Here is a 19,807-nt window from a genome sequence, read left to right as displayed (position 1 = left end):
CGCTTCCATTCTTATCATATCATTATGGCAGTGTGATGAGGTCGTTCAAAGTTCAGGTTAAGAAAGGCTTTTTCTTTTTTTTTTTTTAACAAATAATCTCACACTTCAAACATAAGGCTCTCAGTGTTCATGGTGCCTTTCTTTTCTGGAGTATCTCAGTGTCCTAAATACTTTGTTTAGTGTTTTTTATTTTCATTATCATCATCATTTTAAAAGGGCATAGTCATGGTTTATTTTCAACTACAACAGACGTTTGACTAGCACTGAACTTATGCAGAATGCAAAAATATTACCACAGAATACATTTCACAGGAACATGCATTTAGGCACAACTTTGTGCCCAGGGTAATACCACAACTTAAGTCATCACTTTTTTTAGAATCCCATATGTGATTTTACCAAAACAACAGTAGAATAACTACCTATAAATTACCTAACTCTGCTGAGACATAGAAGGAGCCTTTTTAAGTACAAGGTAATTTAAAAATATGAAGTGAGAACTTAAGTTAGAAGTTAAATGTTTTTCCAAGACGACAAATGGCAACAAGTGCTGGTAGTGGCGTTTTGGAAAATAGAATTTTCATGTTAAAGATCCATTAAAGAGATGTCGGTGACTAAAAATGAGAATTTCAATTCTTATTATCTTCATGTGTACATTTAAATAATTACAGTCCATTTTTCCATTCTGTAGAGTGAGTTTAAAGTATTTACAAATGAAAGCAAAAAAATGAATATCTGGTATTAACCATACAGAAAAAATCAAGTCTCTGTACTTCCTGCGGTCTTTTAAAAAGCATTAATAATAAACTATTTGTGTAAAATTAAAGCAAGAAAACACTTGTATGTGAGAAAACATGCATCTTTTTGACACCTGCAAGCTAGTTTTTTTGATCTGCTGTATAAATAGAAATTAATTATGGAGAGCCTAAAATACAACAATGCCCTAGAAAATGAGAGACTGTCTTTTTTAAATATATTCAAAATAGTGTGAGTAAATCTGCACCATGCAGGTAAACAACCACTAAATGCATTTGAACAGCAATTCCTTTTGCTTCTAGTCTTCTATAAAAAAGTGGTGGCTAAAATTCCTCTAGCTTCATTGAAAGCAGGATCAGGCCCTGACACTTTCACTAGTTATATTTTCTGGCCCATAGAGATTCTATCCCGCTATTAACTGTGAATGTCAAAACCCGTACAGGCTCTAGTGAAAAATGTATTCAGTCTTCTAAATGAATGCCTGAGCACTGACTTTTAAGTGAAGACAGAGATCAGTAAGTCAGCTTTCGTTCACGCTGCTTTCTTACTGAAAAACCAATGGCTTGGAGAGTGCTTTGGAACATAACCTGTTCCTTCCTAGGAATTTAGTCTAAGCTTTCTTTTAAAATAACTTTACTACTTTAGTTTTAAATTTAGGTTCATAAACAAGTATGTTCCAAAGCTAAATTCCAGAACCTGAAGCTGACACAATACAGTGGTCAGGAGTGAGGTTGAAATTTCAAGGTAATACACTGAGTCAGTCTTGTCAAGGTGGATGCTATAGCTTCTCAGTTTCAAAAAGTACCTTTGCTGCTGTTACCTGACTGACAGACTTTGAAAAGCACTGTTTTCTCAGCCTCACTGCAGAAGTGCATATCAAGTTGTTTCTTAGAGCAAATAGCAACCTGATTATATATTGGAGAAAGGAGGCTGACAAAGAAGAAATAGAAGATAGTTCAGCCACTCGGAACTGGTGAGTGCTATTAGTGAGACAGAAATGGAACTAAGTGCAGAAAAGTTATCTTCCTGGGGAACAAGGGGAAGGAGGTGGCTGAATGGAGCCACTGAGCTCAGAGGACTTTAAAAGTTGCACCCTATAATTCAGAAAACTAAATACAACCGTGGGTTTATCTTCATTATTTTCAGACATCTGGTCTAAGAGAAGGGAGATTAAGAAGCCAGAAATTACTATTCTTCACAGGCAGAGTCACCCAGGAATCCGATCTGTGTGACTGCAGCTACTTGCAGACGTTGATCCACCAGGATCCAGCACTGAGCTACAATTTGCAGTTTTAGCACCACCACAACAACCCAGCAGTCAAAAAATCTGTCCCATTAGAACAGTGTACAATCTGACAATCTGCTACGCTGCTTTACAAAATCGTCATGGGAGGAAATATCTTTAGGTTTGACTTAACCAACCATCTGTCTACACAGAAAGTCAAAATGTGTAAATTTACATACAGCATTGTGCTGCCCAATTGCAGCCATTAAGCATTATTCCTTTCCCCCACCCTTTACTTTAAAAAAGAGACTATTTTCTATCACTTCGGTGTTGGCATATGCAGTTTCTGTAAAGAAAATAAGCCAAAGCAATTGGGCATGCATCAGCATGCAAGAAAGCATGCTCTGGGGTGGAATACACAACCCAGTGCACAGACTTGCTATTTGCTGCTACCCTGAAGTGCAGAATATCCGCACAATTATAGGGTGTACTCAATGGCAGCAGGAGGCAGCACTTGTAGTTTAGGCTGCTTCTATGCTCTGCTTTCACAGATTGTTTTGAACCAGATGGACATTAGCCTAAGTAGCATTTACACAAGTTCAAATAAATTACACATTCTTAGTCCTAACTTCCTGCTTCAGTACAATGTTTTCATCTGTCCTGAAGTAAGAACCAAATGAATCATGCACTTCTAAGTGGATGCATCGGGCATGCTAAATAAGCAATAGGTATAATAATTTATAGCAAAAGCAATTAGATCACAAGTAATGTACTTAAACACTTAAAGCACCAATTGTTTAATTTCCAGCTACTTGAGACTATGAGACCATTACTCGAGAATTCAATAATGTTCGGTTTATAGAGAACCAAACTGCAAGATTTTAGCTTTCCATGGTTAATTGATCACATTTTCTTTCACTCTTGCTTTTAGATTTTGTTGTTAGTGAAGAAAATCTGCTTAATACTGAAAGCTGAAAATACAGTGTGAAATAAATTGAACTTAATAATGAAAAACAGGGCCTGTTGCATTTTTTGCTCATTTTTCATATTTAACTAACTGAAAACATACAGTTCTGAATTTTAATTCACTGACAAATAACTTCATTAAAATAAAATTATGATTGCCTATGGTGTCCCACATCCTTCCAGAAGACTGAGTTTAAAAACCTACAGACCGTGGAGGGAGAGGGTGGCAAGAAATAAATGCACAAAACAACCTTGGTCTGCTTCCCTCAAAGCAAAATTTCCTGTACAAATTCAAATCGAATATGATCTTGGAGGTGAGAAAGGAATGGGGATTATGTAAAGCAAGTTGTGGGAACAATGACTGGTGGAGCCTGGAAAAGGGGAAGAAGAGAACACTTAAGGCAGGAAATAGAGAGCAGCTATCAACAGTAATTTAAAGAATAAAATAAAAATGCAGACAAAGTGTTCATACAGCATTTTCAAAGAGATGGAAATAAACTGGAAGGATGAAATAGGGATTATCAGTCAGTGTAGGGATATGCCTTTTTCTACCTCTCTCAATATAAGCATCAAGTTAAGCATTGTCAGTAGGATATTTTTATCCTTCTCAAATAAACTTATGAGCAACAGTCCTGATGCCATGAACATAAGTTGCTCGGCTATGCCTGCTGCTGAATAAAATACTGTAATCAATGTAGTGGAAGATTTCACGTTTTGATGATGCAACTTGAGATGTACAACAATTCCCTTTTAAATTTGGTTCAGTGTGATTACTGCAACCTCAAAACTGGGTGATGGCAAAAATAAACTCACTGACAGTTGCGGCAGTAGAGTATTCATGATGGCAATGGTTAATGATGCATGTATATGCTGGACTTAGGCCTCTGTAGAGGATCCCAGGCTTGGCATGAAGTGTTTCTTCAGTTTGACAGGCAGCAACAATAAACTGCACTGATGTTTGGCTTTCCATAATGACAACACCTACATTGCGAAGCAGAGAGGTGAAATTTCCCTTTACTCAAACATCATATCTCATGTAAAGAAATAGCATTTGCTTGTTTTATTTATACAAGTTTAGAAGATACTGATTTACATATAAAAGAAGCACTGAATGCAGTTCTGCTTTATGCTCCAACAGAACACCATATGAAATGGGTGAAAGGGAACTGTATGTAGGCCTAGTCCCCAGTTAAGGTTACATAACTCCATGATGTGTCACTGAAGGTACCCCAAAACATACCATTATAGTGGCCAACCTATTGCTTGCTTTATTGTGCAAGAGCATTTACAGAGAAGCTCATCCTCCTCCTTGTACTCTCTCTGCTGCAGACTGTCTGAAGGGGAAAGAGTAAATAAACATAGGCCAAAACATGTTTCTCCTCACTCAGCAGAAATGTCTCTACACAAATGCTGAGAAAAAAATTGTGCTGTGCTCCTGATCTGAGTTCCTTGCAGGACAGAAAACAAGCGTTCAAATGATGTGCACAGGTTAGCATCTATTTCATCCTCGTAGCAGTCAGCTCTTCATAGACAACTCAGCCATTTTACAGGAGAAAAAATACTAAAACTACATACAAAATCCACACAACCTCTTTCACAGTGTAAAACAAAAAATGTGACTGAAAATCTATGGGGAGGTGTGTTGAACAAAACACACTCTTTTCAATCAGTAATATTAATGAACTTCACTCTGAAAAATATTTTTAGATGCAACATGATGACTTTTTAAAAAAGAGAGATCAAAAGACCTAATTAATTCAAGACGGTAAGGAAGATTTCTAAAAATTTCTAGGAGTATCTAAATGCTCATGTTGGACCGAGAATCACACAATCAGGAGCTTTTCTAGCCAGGCTATTGAAGCTACTATCTGTTTCTTGCATTAAACATTTACCTGTTCGCTCTATCCCTTCCTACTTGTTTGGGCTGAGTCCGTTTTCTACACTGTCACTTTGCATGCTGCTGTTTTGGATCTGAGTCCAAACCAGTACTTCATGTTGTAGCTATTGCTATTGCAGTACTTACACAGCATCAAGGCCTTCTCTCTTGCATGCTATCCCTCCCAGCAGTTAGGCGTTGGGTACACAGGGAGCTGGGAGGGGACACAGTCAGGACACTGACCCAAACTGGCCAAAGGGATATCCCATAACTTATGACATCGGGATCAGCAATGAAAATCTCAGGGAAAGGACAAAAGGTAAAACCTTTGGAGTTGCAGTCCTTGCCTTCCCAAACAAACAGAAAATTCTGTGGTGAGCTTTCCTGGAAATGGCTAAACGTCTGTCTTCTGGGGTTAACCCACAGCCAATACTTAAAATACGCAGTTATTTTGATTAGTAGCAAAAATAGCAACGTATATCTTTATTTTCCTCTTTGCCTCTTTTTTTTCTTTTTCTTCAGTTATTACTAGAAAGCTGACTGCATTAACTAAGAGCTACTATGGAAAGAATACAAATGTCAGCCTTACAAGATCACAAAATATTTGTCTCTAACTCTGTCAACTTAGTGCAGAGGAAAAAGTACCCTGAATACAAGTGGTCTGACCTGCATCATCTGCCTAATTTTATTAATATTTCATTCACACTTCTGCTTCAACTTCACTCCTACAGATCCCCTCAGTTTATTAATTTTTTGTTTACAAGGTAATTGAAAATGTAGCCAGGAATATTAGTCATTTATTTTATCTGTGACTAACAAAATAAAAAGGCATTCACAAGAGCAGATGACTCTTCAAATCCTATCCTAAGAGACATAAGCTAATCCACTACACTGATACAGAAAGATTGATTTAGGTTCATGTATACAATAAAATTCCTCTAATAATTTTTCATATACAGCCAAAAGCCGAATCAAAAAATAAATTACATTACATAACTCAACACAGAAATACAAAGGTTAAAATTGCATATGCCTAACAAGATCAAACTCCTACTGTCTTCCAATTGAAAGTACAAATCTATGTGAAATAAAATATCATGCAAAAACATTTACCTATTCCCTAACTGTACTTTGCTGTTTAAAAGACTGTTCTAGAACATCAGGATAATATGCACAAAAACAAATATGTTCTGTACTTGCACTTATTCCATCAATAATAACCGCTACGTTAGTGAATAATAAACATTCAGGTAGTTTGAAAACCAGTGTTCTGATAGAAATGTGTTAAAGATGTAAGTGTACATCTTACTAGCTGTCAAAAGTTAAGCTCAGGGAAGATCAGTAATGTGTTATTGTTTGCAAAATAAATAAAAAATAAGTAACAGGCATCTCTACCACTGAAATTTTCATTAAGCCCATGTAAGATCTCTGGAATGTGTCTCCAAATCATCCAGCTGTCTGCAGTAATGACTTCATTTTGCTGAAAAGAATCATTTGACAAATTATTAAAATATTGACGTGAAAAGAAGTTGAGAAAGAGGTAGCAAATATTTGTATTTTGTGAATTTATTGTTCCTCCAGGAACAAAAAAGAATTTCAAGCTTTGAAGACTAAAATATGCTACTAAAAATTATCTCCCCCACGTTACAGGTAAACTAGTACCACATAAAGGCAAAGCAGACAAGATGGCTAGGTAAGACACCCCGCACAATATCAGAGTGAGGTGGCCAAAGGGACAGAGGGGAGTAAGAGGAAATTGCATTTTGAAATTATTTTACTGTCACGGGAAAAAAATAGAACTTTTCACCTGATACTACTGCCTATCTAACATTAATCCCATAGATCAACCAAAAATAGCACTTGGTCCTCCTTCAAAATTCATATAGGAAATAAATGTATGCACTATCTATAAAGAACACAAAGCCTCTGTCCAACTGTTTTTTTCCAGCACTTCTACAGATTTCAAGACAAGCTACATGGACATTCTTACACAGATAACTTTATGGACCAGATGACCATTCTCTCACCATCCTCTTATCTTGTTCTGGGAAACTCAAGGGGTTGCCATCAGAGATCACAGAATCATAGAATGGTTTGGGTTGGAAGGACCTCTAAGGCATCTAGTTCAAGCCCCAGCTCTCAGCCTGTCCTTATAGGGCAGGTGCTCCAGCCCTCTGATCATCTTCGTGGCCCTCCTCTGGACCTGCTCCAGATGTGAAAACAGTTTCTCTTTCAGCAGGTTCTGCATTGCAAGCAGTGGGGGTTCTTCAACATGAATTTAATTTGGGTAGCAATGACACAAGGAGGTATGGATGTACACACAAATTGCCACTTTCCCTAATCACATGATAACAGTTTAAAGATTTGTAAATTTCAAAATGGGATTTATCCTACCAGTAATCTTTCTTTCACCATGTTTTTCTTCTGCTAATACACATTCATAACCTCATCATTTGCTTTAACATGACATTCTAAACTTAACTTTGTTTATAAACCAATAAATCCTTCCAAATCTTGTTGCTTAACCTTTAGGTACCTTGTTATTACCTGACATGGCAATTAACACTAAATTCTACATATTTTCAGCCATTGAATAACCATTATCTTAACCTATAATGTTTAGTCAGATAAGCATAATTCTTTTTTTACAAAGTACTTCAAAAAGCAGCAGCCAGTAACTGAAATGTTAACCTTTTACTTCCATATCATGCTGATAAGTACAGTGAATTTTGCCACCAATTTTAATGGCTCTAATTTTTTATCTAATTAATATATTCTTCTTAACAAGACAGGTGTTGATAAGCTTCTAGATTTTAAATCTCCACTTGAAAGCACCAGTTTCTTCATCAGAGACTTCTCTAAGAAATGCTTTGGACTTGTACACACCTAAGTGACACGGGGTGCTGCAAGATACGGCTAGCATAACATTTTACATATGTTCCAGAAATAGAACTGATTGTTTTGGGATCTTGCCCTTAATCTTATTTAAGCATGGATTCCAGAGGTTGTGGACTAATCACAGCACCCTGAATCTTGTCTCATATCTTCAAACACACATTTTCCTGCTTTCTCCATTTGGAAACTCTACTGAAGAATACTGATTACACTGACCTTAGTTTCAGAAATAGCAAGCTAAAGCATACACTTATCAGAGCTAGAAGACACAAAATAAAACATAATAAAGGTCTTTTGTGGCCTATGAATTTACCCTCTGTTCCAGCACTTGTTTGAACAAAGGCCTAGGACTAAGCTAAACAAATCTGTGTACCCAGAGCCCAAGGAATATGATGAGTTTTCATGAAGAAAAGCTTGGAGCATTGTGCTTGCTGAGCAAAAAGTTTGCAGCAGGTCCAGCTTTAAGCAAAACAAAAGAACTTAGGCTTTAGCAAAGCCTGGAGGAAATCTCAAGAATGACAATATTTGTGCCATCTACATTTCCATTTCCACCTTGAATACAATTCTACTATGATCATGCAGATGCATTCAAATTTACTACATTCTCTCTATAGAAGAAAAAAAAAAAGTTTGTTTATAGAAACTAAAACTGTATACCATGTTTTTTACCAAAAATCTCTTTCCTCTGGTATAACAAAAAATGGATGAGAATGAATTTAAGGACTTTCTCCAGCCAGGACATTATGAACTAAGAACATTTTAATGCAGTTTTAATCATGTTCTAACACTTATAGTTATATATGTAGTTAATACCTATTTAGTTTGTAATAGAATATTTGGTCTGTTTGTTTTTGAAATTGTGAGTGAGTGAATTTATGATTTTTTAAGAAAGAAAACTTCAAGTCTTTTATCCAAAATGTCTTTCCCAAATGGAAAAGCAGCCGTATAACATTATTCACTATCAGTTGATTGCTAGGACGCCGCCAGGTATGGAAGCATAGCTTACCAGTGATAAATGCGGGGCAAAATCAGGACCGTAAAAAGATATATAATTCATGATAGAATGCTATTGCATATGTGTGCATTATCTTGACAATCAACTCACAGAGAAAGGGAAGTTTGGGACCTGGAGGGTACGTTTTCAACTTTATGCAGGAGGCACACTCATTAATCCTGTTAATGAATAATAGGATTAGTGTATATGCTGCTCATGTGTGGCTTTCAAAAGGTTCCACATTTAGACCAAATTTAAGGTAGCAGATGAAATTAGAAAGAATAATAAAAAAAAAAAAATAGTCTAGCAATATGTCATCCATAATTACTCCTTTCTATTCATGTATAAGCTGTTCAACAGTACTGTTACATTTTGTTGGAAATACTGATGCTGAAAAGTAGTAATTTTATGGCAGATTTTTTGGTTTTTGGCTACCAACACAGAAACGTTCCTGATCAGGACATGACAAGCAAGAAAGGATAACATTTCTCACAACAGTGGATGAACATTTCTGAGGGTGCTTCTGAGATGCTGACCTCTGTGAGGACAGCGGCTATGGAGAGGAGGCATGACAAGTCTCCCCTTTGTTCCCCAGGATCAGCCAGACACTGAAAGGAAGAGCACACTGCACACATGATGGGGTGTTAAAGGTGCCAAATTTCTGTTGGAAAGGGAATTTTTAATTCTGTTTTATGCGTTCTGTTGTAATTTATTCACAATTGGCAGTCCAGATATAAACTAAGCCCAGTATGGGCTTTCATACAGAAAAAGTAATAGCTATCCTACAGAAGATGACTGGAACTAGAACGTAAGGGGGAGAATTAAAAATATCTTAATGTGAGCTGTCAGATTTTGCACATTACCTCAGAAAACTTCCAATAAATAGCTCTGATAGATACTGAATTAGTTCCATGTTAATTGTTGTTTTTAAGTATTTTTAAGTAATTATGACCCTATTTTTAATCATAAAACTCAAAAGCTAATACTCATTTAATCTTGCTAAAGATAAGAAAACTCTGGAAAAGATATGAAAAAATACTTTTACTTCCCAAAGAGAATTTCTCATCCTATAAGACCTCAAACCTCACAACCCTACCTATGACAATAATCTGAAATAATCACTGTATTGTTAAAGGAGAACTGGAAAATTCTGCTGTGACAATCGTATGTATGTAGAAGAATGGAAAGAAAAGACACCTTGTGTCAGTCAAACTTGCATGAACTGTGGACAAAGTAGAATTTGATAAGCAGATATTTGTAACTAGAACTACGCAGTCAGAATGTGCTTAAACATGAAAGCATTATTAAGGTTTAACCCAAAAGAACTGCATCTTTCACTTCATTTCAAGTTGTAGAAAAGAAGAGGTAAAGAACATCTGTTCGGATCACTGAACCAGAAAAAGATGTCCTCTGAAACATCCCAGTTTTAATGCAACTAGAGAACTCATTGCACGATTAAACCAAGATTTTAAAAAGCCACTGATGTTAATGAAAAGTAAACTGGAGGTCTCATTTTTACATGTCTAGAGCACTATTCACTCAACTGAAGACAGTAACAATCACAGTGTCTACAATTAAGCTGTTTGGAAGTTTTTCACATTTTAGATCATTCAAAAGACAGACCTGAATTTCTAAAACTTTCCTTCACTAGTGGTTGTGTATAGCTGGGAGTGGTTCTCTGTAAAATAGCATCTCTGTAGAGCTGGGCTGGAAACTATTGCTTATTTTTGAGCAATTGAAAATACTGTTCCAAATAAAAGTCAACTTAGAACATTTCTACCAACAAAAATGTCAAAATTCAAATTAGTCCAAATGCTTAGTTTGAGGACTTACTATGCTAAGGAATGAATTTTAATCATTAGCAAAAAAGCTCATTTTCAAGTGAAAAGCTCTTATTTTGGACCTGGAAATCAAGATTCTTATATCAAAATTCATTCTAAGAAAAGCGTGTGTTGCACATACAAATAAAACAGAAATTCTTAATGAATTCTTTACCTAGTAAAAAATAAAAACTCCATTTCAGATTAGTTTATTTTTTCAGTGAGATACAAGTGACTAAATTTGTGATTGTTACACGTTCCTTTCTGAAAAGAAAGAAAAGACAGCACTGTATAGGCAATAGGTTGATGGTATTATCTTTCTACATACCCATTACTACCATATACCCGCATCTCCCCAGTCTTAAATACAAAATGCTCGTCAAATTAGTCTGGTGTGATCACTGGGCAATTATTTCAGCACTGCTTTGGCATTCTCCAGATTTATCATCTCTGTTTTTTTTCCGTAGGACAACAGATGGACAGCATCCTCAAAATCTTAGTGAAACTATTACTAACAGAGAACCTACAGGTTCCTAGCATTTTATATTCCCAGTAAAGTATATAGCTCCTGATTGTTTGATTGTGGTGAAATCATTGAACAACAGCTCTTTTTGTATATGTTCAGAGAATTATTCAGTCTTATTAAGAGATTTGCCACATACACAGACTTTGGATTTAGTAGCTTAGCCTAAAAATCATCAACAAAATAGTAAGCCATGTCTAAATGTCATTGGAGAACGTCAGAGGAGCCTTTGAACAGCAAAAGGACAACCTGCTTTATGTACCTGAAATCCCAGCCAGGGTTGAGAAAACATAACATGAATGTGTTTTTCATCTTCCTGTGAAAGTACCAGCCCGTTTAAAATCATCGCTCTTAACAGTAAATCAAAACCTCTCAGTATTGCTTGTTAAAACTGGCTTTCAAGACAGAGAAGGAACAAAAATAAGTTTAAAAGAACATATAAATTGTCTGATCACTGCCATGGACAATCAGTTTTAATAGCATATGTCCAACAGCCTACTATGGTTACTTGCTGTTCTGGGAACGTGCCAAAGTAAGAGACTCATCCACAAATTATGAGGGGGAAAAAATCAAGAGAAAACTGGTAATAAACCTGAACTTATACACTTCTTTATCTCTTCTAAGGCCTTTCATTTAGCATCCATCATCATAAAATCAGTGTTCCTAACACAGCATGGATTAAATCTACAATTTAACAGAGAAATACTTTAAAAAAAAACCCTGAAATTCTCTACCTATTGACAAACTGAACGCATTCAAGATACACTCTACCATCTAACTTCCCAGAAGAGCATCTGGGATTAATGAATGACATAAGCATCCCTGAATCATTAAGTATTAAAAGACAGCCTAAGTTTCGTAGATAGGGAACAACTAAATGTGGAGGCCATAGACCAAATAAGCAAGAAGTCATCCAGCACAATTAATGGATCTTAAAAATACTGCTGTTTTAACTTCTGGGAAACGTTTCACAGGAGGAGAGTATTTATTGAAGTACCAACTACTTTTTTTCCAAACGATTTAAGTGAGCCTCATTTCTTCAGACATTGGCATATATTGTTGCCAGGAGCTCATTTTACCACATAATGCAGAATTTCACACTGAGCTTAGTAAACATGCTGCTGGACCTGCACTCCTCAATCAGTACTCTGCCCCGGCCCCAGTATTCAATCCAGTCCACCAACCTGGGAATTGATCTTTGTTAGGAGGGGTGCTTTTCCGAAGTGAAATATGTTGGAGAGACCCTAAATCCAGTATTCTGCATGCTGTGGGTCAGGGAGCCGTAACCTCCATCTGGCCAGTTAAAAAACATTTGCACTCTTCAGAGAAATTTGTGGATCTAGAAATGGCCAGGAAGAATTTTGTAGTCTTTATTGCTCTCTCATCTGAGAGTGGAAAGCATTAGCTTTTTCTTCCAAGATTGTTTAATTTTTTTTTATTTTTTTTTTTGGTATGTACTGAGTATAGTGAAGATCAGATGAACTCCTGGAAGATTTGCAGTCTTCCTTTTGTATATTGTCTTCCACTTTACCAGCTTGAGACAAACTCCCATCCACTGCTGTGAAGCATTAATTCAGTGTAATTTCAATTGTGCCTGAAAATGATGGCAATTTGGGGTGCCACACTGTCCAGTGATGGATAGTGACTTGTAGCTGACTCCAGCCTTTCATAGAATCTACCTGTTACACAGTGCTAGGACTACAATTAAAGCTAAGACTGAAGATGCTGCCATCCTTCTTATAAAAGCAAAGTTTAGAAGGAATTTTAAAATATATTTTGAAGTAGTCCATGACATAAAAATCAACTTGCCCCTCAAAGACACTAAACATGTAGGACTCTTCCTCAGCTTTTTGCTGGACTTTTGACCTTTTATTCTTTGAAATTGATGACTACAGTGCAACATTTTAGCAAAAAGGTCATGTGATATTTCAAACTTACATTTTCTTATATAGAACACTTCTAATATTCTAACCTGTGCTGTTTTTCACTATAGCTGAACATTTTAATTTCTTTTACACATTTGTTTTCTGACTCATCGTATTTTCCAGTAGTCAGTGGTTATTAAGTCATCTAAGCAATGCATTATGAATATCTGCAATAGTAGGAAAGGCATTGCTAGCACGTGTTCTTAGGGAAAAAGCATATAGGAATACCAAAGTTTCACTTTAAAATACCATTTGTTTCTGGACAGTTGTGAAAGAGCTTAGTTTCATATTAGTCTGTGTAAACTTAAATAATCTAACAATCTGGGATCTAAAATGCATGCTTTGTGCAGCATTACATATTCATTTGACAACAAATCTGAAAACACTTTGGTTTGCTATGGATGTCTGAAATTCTGAAACTGTTCTCCCACAGGCTCACAAAAAATTTCGAGTTGTGGTGAGGCTTTCAGAAGTGCTCTGTACTTCTATTATTGCTTTTACCATGCAGTGAATATAAGTGCAGTGGATATGAGTGGCAAAATGTCTGGATTATAATAAAATCTAAGTTACACAAACAGTGGATGTTTTGCATCTGCAATCCTTACTGGGTACCAATCACTCTGGCCACTGTTGTTTCCTGTGTATTGTACTTCCCCATCAAATTAGATTGTATTTACATTTTCATAACTATGTTTTTTCAAGTCTGGCTCTCAAATGTACATTAATTCAGCTCTGCTTTTATGTAGCAGACAGTTCAGTGGTACTGACCTTCTCAGTCTGCCTGATGTCTCCGCGTAAGCCAAAGGTTCATTTATAACTGTCCTATATCACATCCTTTAGATGTCAAGGAGACTGAGTAGTGAGCAAACTTTTCCTGGAGGAAAGAAAAGTGGTAAAACAGCTCAATAAGTAAAAAAAAATTACTGTGAAGTTCCAGGAAATAGCAGCTCAAACTACTCATGCTGATATTTACAGAAATTACTTCGAGATGTTAAAGACTTTTCAAAAATCACGTGGTCTTGTAGAAGGGGATGCATGCTTTACACAGAGTTTGGAGTCTGACACTAAAGTTACAGTGGAGCTGGAACAAGTTGGAATTTTACAATTAATATTGCAAATCATCATTGTTCTGTAAAATATTTCTTAAAAAAAGCACCAAGAACTTAAAGTCAGATTAGACTGTATAAACAACTTAGTAAAATCATAAATATTTCTAAACTACCTCTTCAGCTCTTATTCTTCCTGTCTAGCATAAATAATACCCAATCTGAAATACCTTGACAAATGCAGCAGTGTATCCTTTTCACCATTAATGCCCAGTGTTAAAGCTGAATATAAAACATTTTGTTACCTTAACACTCATTTTAGGTTTCAAAAACCAATGCATTTAAAATAAAACTTTGCTGAAATCTTTATTCTGTCTTTCAGTTGTAGAAGTCTAGTATAAGAACATGCATGAAATCTATAGGTTCAGTACAAAGATGGATGCATTTTTTATATCCACAGCAGGGAGATATCTATTTCCTCACCTGTCAGAATGATTTATTCAATAATAATAAAAAAAAAAAGAATATAAATTTTAAAATGCACTGATTTGTTCTGCAACTTCAGAAATAGCAAAGATGTTTGGAAATTATAAAATAGAATCCAAAATATATATTACTTCGTGAGACATTTTGCAGTAACTAAGTGAATCTCTGGGGAAATATATATTGCAAAGACTGTTTATCTATCTATCTATATGGCACAAAGACTTTTACATTTTGGCTGGTTAAAACTAGAAAGTCTGTCCTCAGTGTCCTCTATGGTTTTATGCTTTCTCACCAATATCTTTTTATTTGTCTTCATCTTAAATAGTAGCTTACAAAATTTTCTGTATAGACATGTAGATTATTCTATACAGACATAGAATAACCTGCTTTTGGTTGATTAATTAATGGAATGCATTTTCTAGAAGGAATTTTAAAAGCTGAAGTGTAAACAGGAGGTTTTTAAAAAGAATGAAGTACCAGGGGTGAAGAAGCAAAAGACAGGATTAAAAAAGAAACAGGTCATTCTCTTTACTATGCTCTTCTTTATAAGTCATAGTGAATAGTACAAGTAGTACCAGCAACTGAAAAGAGGCCATCTGTAGGGTCGAGACCACTCAGTGTGACTCCTTGTTTGGAGCCATTTTCTCAGTCTTTTCCCATGAGTAGAAATACACATTCTTAAATTATGATAGGAAGAGTTGAAGCAGTATGAAAGCTTACCACAGAATCTGAATTTTTCACTGCATTTTCTTTTTCTTTAAGTAAGAAAGTAACAGAAGAGAAAGAAATGGACTTTGATCTCTGCCAACATTGCAGAAAAAGCAGTACTGTAGCAACTAGTAGTGATGCTACAAACACTTCCAAATTCTTGTTCTTGAAAAATTCTATCATAATACTAGAAAACAGCAAATAGTGTCAGGAGAGGTCACGATAACCACATGCTCTATAAGGACATTTTGCCTCATGCCATAAAATCAGAGATGCTAGCAAAGCAGAACTAAAAAATGATTATGATTACTAATGCTCACTTTCATGTATACACCTTCTGAATTGGATTTTTTTTAAATAGACTTCTCCCCCAAAATAACAGCCTTTGGCAGCATCTGAAAGAATGACACTGCAGTGAAATCCATAACAAAGACTGCAAGCAGATGTCATGACAAGAGGAGAACAGCATCTTGCAAAGAAGAAAAGTGACCAGACAGTGATACGTTGTGATGATGAAACAAGCACTGGTGAGAACAAAGAACAATGAAACCATACAATTACACTGTTTCCTCATCCAAATTTCTAAACAGCTTCATTCATTCAAAGCCCCTCCTTATAAACTGATAACAAGGAACACTTAATTATATGACTAAAAGATGAAGGAAACAATGAAAAAAGAAATCACAAGGCCAGGCTTAGATAACATAGTCTGCTAACATGGGATATATTTACTTGCTGCTCTAGACATAACTTTTTTCCACATTATCCTGAACCAGTACATTTTCACAATCTCTGTAATCACTTTCATCAAGGTATTTAACCATATTTAATATCTTGTGTTCAAAGTAATAAGAGCAGCTACTCAATAGGGCTTGCCATGCACTAAGGGCTTCTGAGTGACAGCTGGTTGACGTCACTATTTTTTGTGTCTAGGTCAGCTGCACAAATTTACACATAAGTACATATAAATGCACATTCCGTACACTATTTGAAAGGCCAGGGTATATCTTCAACTTTCCTCTCTCTTTATGCATATGTGTACCACACAATATATGTCCCATGTTTATATTAGGATGGATATATGGATTGTACTGGATTCACCTAAGATCTATTCCTTCATGGTCATCCAGAAAGGGGTCTCTGGTCCCCACAACTAATAGCAAAGTTCTGTTCTTCCATTCTTGTGATTACTGTGTATTAGTACACAGGGGTTGTGGACACGTGTTCATATACTGACCTGCATAGCTTAGACGTGATCCTAAGGAGTTACAAACACATTCTGAGGAGTCACCGAAAGAAAATCAGAAAGGAGCATAAAGTGAAAACAATCTGAAAACCCTACATATTTAATCACATTAAATAAATCCATGCATTTCACCAAACTCCTGTGTAAAATCCCAATCACTCAAACCGATGACCTATGACATAAACCTCTCAAAATGACACGACAACATTCAAGTCTTTTCCCTCACCAAAATGCCTTCTATAGAATGACATCTTTCCTATGAAGCAGTCTTTAAGTGTCCTAGGTTAATTCCTCAAGGAATATATCACAAAGAAAGTACAATTGGCTCTTTATTTGTTTTAATCCTAGGAGATAGATTGCAGTAATGTCCCATGCACAATGCAGCTGCAAACATCTGCATAAGACAAGGCTCTTCCTACCTTATATTCATTAAGTACGTAAGATTTTCTCTCTGCCTTTATAACTACTGATATAATTGCCATATAACTGCTGAGTCAACTTATCCCCAAACCTACTCCAAATTATGAAACTGCAGTACCCATAGTATCTTACATCACTACAGTTCTTGGCCTATATTGTTCAGTGTGGAAAACAACAGAAATTGAAGAATAAGCAGCACTTCTGCAGTGCATTTCTCATTTGCCATTTCTTTATAGCACTGTGCATTGGTATTCCAGATAAGTATTTAATTACTCATAATAAACTATTTTATAATTTACATGTATAAGAACCGTGCTGTGCTAGAATATGTAACATAAATAGCAGTATTGTACTTTTGTACCATAAACATAAATCATCTTGTTAATTAGATACTCACATTTGGGCATCAGCCTTTAATCTCATGCTTCATTGACTAGGAAACAGTCACATTTGTTTCTGGGCTTCCTAATTGTGATATATTTCTCTGATATATAATAGTCAGTCAAACCAACCTGATTCTTAAGATCTTCTGATATGAAGTGGTGGCTGAGGAACTCAAAGGCATCCTGGCTGTGAGCTACACTTCTCATTGTCCTTTACATGAGGTTGTCAACAATCATTGTCTCATGACTCCATGTGTAGAATTGTTGGTACGTGTAACATCTGAGTGAATGATGAAAAATAAAATATTAGCCAACTTGAATATCTTCATTTCACACATCTGTTTAATGAAATATTTATGCAAGGAGCATCAAAAATTTTCTGAAACCGATAGAATTTTGGTTTAAAAAACAATTATGCCATAGGTTAAAATCCCCAAAGTAAAGCCATCTGTAAGTCTACATAAAAATCAGTTCACCACAGTGATTTCAGTACAGTTCCAGAACAAAAACATCCCAGCAGGTTCATTTTTGAGCTGTTGTCAAGGCTCATTGTTGTCAAGATCCACTGTAAAGTGGACCTCTGCAAAAAAATAAAACTTACTATCTGTAATAACAGATGTTGCCAGGTCTGGGTTATAATCACCTTATTTTCCCTTTAATCTATAATCTAGTTAAGAATTCCTAATTTTAAAGCAATCAAAGAACAACAACAATGAACAACTTATTCTACTTCTGCAACTGTTAAATATTCTATTATTGGTACAATATTACAAAGTTGTTCAAGCTTATCCAGGTTATGTAAGAGATGCAGCTGCTAAATCACACAGTACTTTACAGAAGAGGAAAATAATACAAAAACAGCTTCTTCGAAAAAGAAGGAAAATTACCTACACAAGGGAGCAGCAGAATCACACCTGTACTCAACAGAGAACGTATAATCTAGCCCAAAAATGCATTCAGTACTCTCTATATAATTCCGAAAGCTTACAGTAATTCATCCTTTTTCAAATGTTTTCTGTATTATATCTCCAGTATTTTTTCAATATTAATACTAATTAGGAAATGACTAATTAAATGCTCAGTCCACCATTTTCTTACAAATTTCATAAAGAAGTACCAGCTTTTGTTTCAGATTTTGAATCACCTACTTGACTTTCTTCAGACTCTTTAGCATATACTTAGAATATTCACATATCTGAGTTTTGTTGGCACAAATAGAAGACAAATTTCAAAACAACGTATGAGTATTCACAGAAATAGAATGGTAAATTCATATACACAAATCTGTTCTAGAAACAATGAAGTACTGTGATTTTGCTTGCATGATCAAGCTCAGCTAAGTAGCATAGCATAGTATTTCAAAATTTGTGGTTCTTCTTTGAGATAAAAGCACAAAAGAAATTTTGTCAGATAAACACAAACACTGTTGAGAAATCAAGATCTAATTATTGATATTGAACAAACAGAAAGAGACTACATTAATGATAAATTATTCAGTAATCATTAATGATAAATTATTCATTTCACAAGTTGTAGGCATAACTAGGGTGATGTATATTGATGAATTCCCCATTTAGCTGCTTTTTAGGAAAACTATACTGTCAATTTTCATTATTCATATGTAATTCCAATGCTACAATTCATGCCTCTTAAAACTTTACAAGTACCATCACCGTTACTAAAAATGTGTGTGTATTACCAGTTATCACTAAGAAATTATGAAGAGAACAAGGAACAAAAAGACTAGTAATTTGCTAAATTTCACCTTTAACGTGGTATCCATCTCCCTTATGCAAGGGATACGGAATGAAAAGGTGTCTCACTTTAGATGTAAAATCCTTGTAGTGAGAGTCTTAGCCTGTACAAACATTGGTTTAGTTTTGATCTAAAAATGTTCATTAGTTTCATACCTACCAGCCTGCAGGATCACAGAAGAAACACAGAGATCCATTACAGTACACAGCAATATTAAATTTTTTCAACAATATAATAGTTGTCATAGATTTTTGGAGGCATTTGGCAAGTGCATGCAACATGTGTGTATGTATTAATGTATAATTATTACACATGCAGGGCAACAACAGGTTTTCTACATGTCAGGCAAACCTTGTAAATGAGCTGTGCCACTCTGCACATGTCCTTATGCTCTCTTTCCATATGACAGATTTGCTGTGCTAGGTGGTGAAAATAAATTCATATAAAATTGTGGTTTGAAAATGTTGCACTATTTCTTGTGAATAATTTAAGCATTCATTGCCTTACAATTAGGCCTTGGTGTCTCATTACCTCACCTGGTCTCAAGCATTGTCACTGTACAGACATTGAGCATTACACTAGGCAGCTAGGCAGGTTGTGGGGAAGTCAGCAGCGTAATCTAATCTGCATTTATGTGAACCACGATGATAGACTTCCATTCAGAGATTTTTTGATATAGGAATGCAATTTGAAAATGCAAATCTTCAGACTTTCATTGTGAATTCAGGGGTTCGACTTCAGTGGGCAACAGAAACTTTTTATCACCTGAAATCTTGCCCCATA

General features: G+C 35.6%; 1 protein-coding gene and 1 long non-coding RNA gene across 11 annotated transcripts in view; one reads left to right on the top strand and one right to left on the bottom strand.

Annotated features, from left to right (window-relative positions):
• The window catches only part of B3GALT1 (beta-1,3-galactosyltransferase 1), a 182,855-nt gene that overhangs the window by 129,280 nt on the left and 33,768 nt on the right, over positions 1-19,807 (top strand). For 4 of the 10 annotated variants that reach the window (XM_040704198.2, XM_040704203.1, XM_040704201.1 and 1 more), the window contains exon 4: positions 15,582-15,747. The exons of 1 other annotated variant lie outside the window; for it this stretch is intronic. The gene's annotated coding sequence lies outside the window, so the exon portion shown is untranslated. Of the gene's footprint in view, positions 1-1,902; positions 2,996-15,581; positions 19,487-19,807 lie in introns of those variants that run through there. 5 more of the 10 variants (XR_006939909.1, XM_040704204.2, XM_046944094.1 and 2 more) reach the window with 5 other exon arrangements.
• Positions 1-19,807, bottom strand: part of LOC121111325 — a 76,538-nt gene that overhangs the window by 56,007 nt on the left and 724 nt on the right. The window contains exons 2-3 of the long non-coding RNA XR_005861693.2: positions 17,399-17,549; positions 13,749-13,854 (exon numbers count right to left, since the gene is read on the bottom strand). This is a non-coding gene — a long non-coding RNA (uncharacterized LOC121111325). The remainder of the gene's footprint in view (positions 1-13,748; positions 13,855-17,398; positions 17,550-19,807) is intronic.

The sequence above is a fragment of the Gallus gallus genome, chromosome 7 (assembly GCF_016699485.2).
Source record: "Gallus gallus isolate bGalGal1 chromosome 7, bGalGal1.mat.broiler.GRCg7b, whole genome shotgun sequence".
NCBI classification, from domain to species: Eukaryota; Metazoa; Chordata; class Aves; order Galliformes; family Phasianidae; genus Gallus; species Gallus gallus.
This window is presented reverse-complemented; position numbering and strand designations above follow the sequence as displayed.